The 7,109-nt window shown below is 45.9% G+C and overlaps 1 pseudogene; it reads right to left on the bottom strand.

Moving 5' to 3' along the window:
• Nucleotides 1–3,651: 3,651 nt before the first annotated feature.
• Nucleotides 3,652–7,109, bottom strand: part of LOC102853189 — a 15,391-nt pseudogene continuing 11,933 nt past the window's right edge.

Here is a 7,109-nt window from a genome sequence, read left to right on the forward strand (position 1 = left end):
CTTTACCACCACCACCCCCTCCCAAGAGCCCTCCTCCGACTTCTCCATCATGCTTCCCAGTCACGCTGGCCTGGCTGTGCCCACGGACAGAAGATGGGAGACCAGGGCCAGAAGAAGGAGACAAGGTACTTTCTTCACTATTTTCAAAGTTTATCATCCTCTTGGAGAAGAGAAGATACAGGGATTCAGATTCATGTCTTCTGAATATTCCCAGAACTAACTCCCAGTGCCAACCACAGCAACCACTGCGAGGGAGCAGCCCAAGTGACCCCACTACAGCCTCGAGAGGGACAGTCCACAGTACAGTCTACCACAGCTCAGAGGACCGTCCTCAGCACTGATTACCCCACTACAGCCTTGAAAGGGAGCTGTTGTTGCTGTTAAGTTTTGTCGAGTCATAGGCAACTCATAGAGACCCTATAAACAAAAGACCTGAACAGTTGTATAATGTTCATCATTTCTCCAGGTTCATAGGGTTTCCAGAGGTAAGCTATTTCAGAAGTGGACGCCACTCCAGCTTCCAAGCTTGTTTTAATCAGGACGCTCCACCGAACACTGTCCACCATGGGTAACCATTATTACATTTGACACATCAGTGTCACAGTGTTCAGCTTCACAGCAACCATGAGTTACCTTTATACAGTAAGTGGACAGACCAGGGCTATATAGCCTAGAAGAATGTTTGACCAAAGCCAATTAAAAACGGGCCCAAGGGCCCTCCAGTATTTTCAATTCCAGCACACCCAAATACTGGCAGACTCTGAGCCAGAGACCCCCCCATTCATCTAGCAAGTCCCCTCTGCTGACACCCACTTGGGACGGAAAGAAAGCCATCAGAACCCCGAGCATTTCCTATGTGGCCCCCCTCAAGACACGAGAGACCCTGCTAAGGTCCAGGTAGAACCGAGATTCACAACACACCAGTCCTCAGCCCTCAGCCTACAGGTGTGGCTAAAAATCTCGGCATTTTACAATTCTGGCACTCCCCAAAACTGGCAGACTCTGGGCCAGGGACCCCCAAATCATCTGGCGAGTCTGAGAGGGAGCTGGCACAGATATTAAATCATGAACAGAGCTGTATACTCAGCCTGCACCCTAAAGGATAGAATCGTATTTATTTGGGGAAGGGATTATTTTCTGTCCTAAGAATCAGATTGGATCTTTTTAATAATATAACTGATATGTCATGCAAGTAAAATCTTGCTGGAAATGGCTGGAGTGATATATCAACTGGGAACTGCCAGAAATTCAAGCTAGACTCACAAGAGGCCATGGCATGACAGATATTATTGCTGATGTCAGATGTAACTTGGCTGAAAGAAGAGAATACCAGAAATATGTTTACTTGTATTTTAATGCAAAGAAGTTTAATAGTGTGGATTATAATGACTTATGCCGAACATGGAAAGGAATGGGATCTCAGAGCACTTAATTGTGTTCGTGTGAAACATATGAAAAGAGCAAAAGTAGTTGTCTGAAGGAAACAAGGGAACACTGTATTAGTTCAAGCCAAGAAATGTGTCCATCAGAGTTGTACTCTTTCTTCATACCTATTCAATCTTTATGCTGAGAAAATTATTCAGGATGTACTACATGAAGAAGAATGTGGCCTGGGATTGGAGCGAGGCTCGCAAATAATCTGTGTTATGCAGATGACACAACCCTGCTTACAGAAAGTGAAGACTGGATGTACTTACTGCAGAGAATCACACAACTTTCAGTGTGGATTACCTCTTAGCATCATGAAAACAAAAATCCTCACCACTGGACCAAAAGGCAACAGCAAGGGAGATGAAGAAAAGATGGAATTTGTGAAAGATTTCATTTTACTTGGATTAACAAGCAACAATCTTGGTACCAGCAGCAAAGAAACCAAAATATATATTGGGGAAAATCTGCTGTGAAGGACTTCTCCAATGTGCTAGAGAGCAAAGATGTCAGTTTAAAAGTTAAGGGGGGGAGGGGGGAGGGGTTTGTGCGGGGAGAAGGGTGCAACAATGAATGAATGGAATCCCAAAATCTCTGTAGATGTTCATTGAAATGAAAAATAAACAACCTAAATTAAAAAAAAAAAAAGTTAAGGTGCACCTGATCCAAGCTTTGGTCTTTTCAGTTGATTTCTATGCATCTGAGAATTGATGAATGAATAAGGAAAACAGAAGAAGAATTAATGAATTAACGAATTAATACCTTTGAATTGTGGTATGGAAAACGAGACTGAACATCCCATGGACTGTAAAAAGAACAAACAAATCTATCTTGAAGAAAGTATAACCAGAGTGCTCGTTAGAGGCCAGGCTGGGAAAGGTTGTCTCACTATGGGCGTCTTAGGAGGAGCCAGACCTTTGAGGGACAGCGTGATGGGAAGGTGATGGGGTCAGTGGAGGAGAGGAAGATGTTCCACACGAAGGATGGACAAAATGCCAACTACAGCGGACTTGAGCCTGACAGAGGTAGACGGGTAGAGCAGGATCAGGTGAAGTTCAGGTCTGTTCCTAGAATGTGAGTCATAATTCACTTGATAGCACCCAAACCCCAGTACAATAACACATCTCCTTAAACAGTCAGGGAGCACAGTGGCCTGGGGGCGGGGGGAAGGGTTGAGCTGCCAACTTAAAGGCAGATAATTTGAATCCACCAGTTACTCTGCAGAACAAAAGTGGGTAATCTCCACCCAAGCAATTTCTTTTTGTTAGGTGCTGTGGAATTGAGCACTACCCAAAACTACCATAAGCACAAAAGATCTGAACCAGGTAAAGCCCGGGGGGTGGGGTGGGGGTGGGGGAAGTCATCCAGGTTTGCCATGCAGTTGTTTTTCCAAAAATAAAGGAGGGGAGTCTTAACTTTTTCTCTTGGATTGAAGTCAAGGTACTATATAAAAATTGTGTAAAGTCGGTATGTGAAGTTCAATGTTGCTTTTCTTGCTTAGTGATTTTAAAAAAATTGAATCGTTTCCGTGTGATTTTCTTTTCTAAACTGCATTCCTATATCCACCTAAGGCATGCCTCTTATGTATTGGCTACTACAGTATTTTGAAAGTATTTGAGATATTTCTTTAATTATGTACAACTCCAAATGCTGATATTTCATATGTATCACAAGTACAACATTCCTTAATTCTTTTTGCTATTTGTCATAATTATTTAAAAAACCAAGTATGTATTGCATGAGGGGAGAGAAAAAAAAGATCTGAACTGTTCTATCCTGTGCCATTCTTCCTGACACACAAGAGCCCATGTGGCAGTCACCATGTCAATCCACCTGGTTGAAGGTCTCCCTCTCCTTTGCTGGCCCTCCACCCTTCCCAGCATCATGTCCCTCTCCAAAGAATAGCAACTTCTAGTGACATGTCCAAAGTATGTGAGATTAAGCCTCATCATTCCTGCTTCCAAAGAGCACTCCAGCTGCACCCTCTCCAAGACATATCTGTCTGTTCTCTTGGCCGCCCATGGGATGTTCAGTGCTCGTCTCCAACACCACAGCTCAAAGGCATCAGTTCTTCCGCCATCCTTGTTCACTGTCCACCTCAGATGCCTCAGCATCTGAAAGCCTTCTGGAAGGTCAGCTATGAGTCAGTTGCCAGGCAATGATAGTGAGTTATTGAAATGATCATTTGTTCCGTGTTTGATTTTTAACCTAAAGATTGGAGGTTCAGACTTCATCAGTAGTCCTGCGGAGGAAGCTGGCCCTCTGCTCTCGTGGAAAGTACAGGTAGAGAACACTCCGGAGCAGTTCTGCCGAGGGCCCAGAGGCTGTCAAGGCTTAGAGTTGGTGTGATTGCAACTAACAACAACAGGTGCCATTGTAAACAACATCAGCACGTTTGAAACTAGCAGAGCAAACAACTCTGCTTTTAAACATTTTCCCCCCATGACGATGGAGTTTATAACATAGACATTCCTCTGGTGCTGTCTGCTTTCAGCCAAGATTCATCTAACATTGGCTTTGATGTCCCTAGTGCCATGACCTCTTCTAAGCCCAGGCTGTCCATCTGGCAGTTCTCTGGTGGTGTGCTAGTCCAGTCGTGTTTAGTTGTTTTGTTTTTTTATATCATCTTCAGCAGGGCATTGCTTGCATGTGATATTAGTGATATTGTTTGATAATTTCCACAGTCTGGTGGGTTACCTCTTTTGGGATGGGGATAAACGTGGACCTCTTCCAGTTTGTGGGCCACGTGGTCATCCTCCATATTTGTTTGTTTGTTTTTTGTTTATAGAAATGTCTGTCAGATACTATTATATATATTTTAAAAAATTGAGACAGACTAGGAAAAAGGATTGGCTATCCACTTCCGAAATGGTAGGCCTTTGAAAACCCTGTGTACAATAGAGCACACTTAGACTACCACTTGGACTATCAGACATGGCAACTGAGACTGAGGTGTTTGAGACGGCGAGGTTGGCACAGGATAGAGCAGCGTTTAGGGCTCTTATACATAGGGTCGCTATGAGTCGCAAGTGACTTGACGGCACATAACAACAACGGCAACCATTTTATTACAAAGATTCCCAAAATAGTATCCGACAAAAGGAAACCTAGACTATCAGACTCCACCTAGAGAACTGGGGGTGGATGGGGGCAGGCAGTGAGGGTTCCTTTGGCTCACGTGGGGTTAGGCTGCAGCAGTGGGAGGTACGAAAAAGCATCCAGTCTACAGTGGTTAATACCTTAAGGTGCCTGAAGAGAACTACGGGTCCCTGAGGGCCCAGCTCCCCATCCTAGGATGCACCTTTATAGAGGGACCTTGGTGAAGAGCAAGCAGGCACTCTGCTCTGCACTTGAGGGTGCACTTTTACATAAATACACAGATAATTAGAAAATATAAATTCCTGGGGGGTTGGGGAGAAATGCGGGGAACTTTGCAAGAAGCCAGAGTTGGTGAGGTCTGCTCCAATGACTTGGCCTCTTCCTCGCCCCGCGGACCTCACACTTCTCCACCTCAGGCTTCTCCTCCTTCCCGGGCTGCTTCTCCTCCTCGGTTTTCTCCTCTTCTGTGATTTCTTTCTTCTCGTCTGGGTCATTCTCTTTTTCATCCTCTGTTTTGATTCTCTTGGCTCTTTTGAAGTGAGAAGAGCTCTTGTAGCCCTCTCCCTCTTCATCAGAGGACCCTTCACAGGTGAGGTATTTGTCAGGGTCAGATCGAGATGTGCTCACCAGCCTTCTGCAGCCTCGTCACCCCTTTCCCCAGGATGGGGCCTCGGCACTGGCCTGCATTTGAACCCCAGGTCGATGAGGCAGCAGGCATTCTCAGGTTCTCATGCAGTCTCTGTTTGATCTTCCCCAAGTGCTCATTAGGGTTCTGGTTGGTCGTATTGGAAGGACTGACGTGAAGTTTAAAATCTGTCCCAGAGCACTCAAGGTGGTCCTTGTAGGCAAGCTCGTTCAGGATAGCTGTGCTCAGGGCCCCAGCAGCTCTGTATGTCCAGCACCAGACCACATTACGAAAGGTACAGCCTCTGCCTCCCAGTCTCAGCACTGGCACAGTGAAATTCCTCACAGACTCCACACACTTGGCATGTCCTTCGATGGTCAGATTCAAACAACCTAATTGATCCCCACGCACAGAGTCGGAGCCATGCTGTAAGGTGACTGCACTAGGTTGGAACATCTCCCGGCCTGAGAATGGCGGCATCATCAATCCAATCTCAGAGCAGGAAGTTAACTTGCCTTTGCTGGAGCCAAGATCCCGTACGTCCCCTGTTCCTGGGAAGTCCTCTCCACACTTTTGAAAGGACACTGTCGTGGCCGGTCTGCGGTATAGAAGGCCTCTTCCATTCCATCGCCATGGTGAATATCAACGTCAATATACAGCACCCTCCATCTGCTGATACTTGAGCTGTTCCAGGGTGGCCAAGATGTTATCAGTGACGTAACAGAAGGTTCTTGCTTTGGACTTCTCTGCCTGGTGCAGGTCCCTAGCCTGAAGCACAGTGGTGTCCGCATGCTGTTAATAAGTTCACAGCACTTGCAACAGAGCCACCAGCAGACAACTGACAGAACTCCAACAGGCCATCGAGCACCGGGCAGTCCCCAGCATCCCTGTATCTCTGCATCTGCTTGCTATGCTCAGGCATGCTTTCTGGGTGGATGGAACGCTAGACTTTAGTGTAGGTGCTTGGTACTGTGGGATCGGCCATCTCCTCAGCATCGGCTTCGTGAGGGTGATAAATGTCCATGTTTTGGTAAAGATCCTAGTTAAGCATCAAGTTGGGAGTCATACAGATTCGGTCGGGTTCATCGAGTGACCTTGTCCATGATAGTAATTTCCATCATCCCCATTGTAGGAAAAGCAGACTTTCCTCTTGGTCCCTGTGACTACACCATCTTGCTCTCCTCCCTTGCCTCCACTCAGTCAGTCGGTCTGTCTCCTCCTAATTTCTTGGCACAAGCTGGTGAGCACATCCAAGGCTGCATCTGTTTGTTCAGATATATCAATTGGTATTCCATCAATTCCTGGGGACTTGATTTTGCCAATTCCTTCAGAGCAGTTTGAAATTCCTCCTCCATTACCATTGCCTCTTAGTCATGTGTTGTTTCTTGAAATTCTTCTGCATCAGCCAATTCTTTTTGGTATAGTGACTCTGTATACTCCTTCCATCTGTTTTGATGCTACCTGGATCATTCAGCATTCTACCCTCTGCATCGTTACATTACACAACTTGAGCTTTGAATTTGTTCTTCTGTTCCTCCAGCTTATGAAACGTTGAACAAGTTCATCCCTTTTGATTTTCTGAACCCAGCTCCTTGCACATTTCATAACAATACTTTGCTTTTTTTTGGAGACTAAGGTGCACCCTATGCAGGCCCTGGTCTTCACTATTATTTGCTATGCATCAGAGATCTGGATAATGACTAAGGATGATAGAAGAAGAATTGATGCCTTTGAGTTGTGGTGCTGGACAAAAGTGTTGAACATACCATGAACAGCCAAAAGAACCTACAGCTCTGTCCTGGAGAGGGTGAAACAAAGCTGCTCCCTGGAGCCGAGGGTTTTGAAGCTCCATCTCACATACTTTGGGCATGTTGCCAGGAGGGGCCAGTCCTTGGAGAGAGACATCATGCCTGGAAGGGTGGAGGGACAGTAAGGAGAGGAAGACCCCAGATGAGAC

Source organism: Elephantulus edwardii, unplaced genomic scaffold (genome assembly GCF_000299155.1).
Source record: "Elephantulus edwardii isolate Elephantulus edwardi_28Jun2011 unplaced genomic scaffold, EleEdw1.0 scaffold00064, whole genome shotgun sequence".
In the NCBI taxonomy this organism is placed as follows: Eukaryota; Metazoa; Chordata; class Mammalia; order Macroscelidea; family Macroscelididae; genus Elephantulus; species Elephantulus edwardii.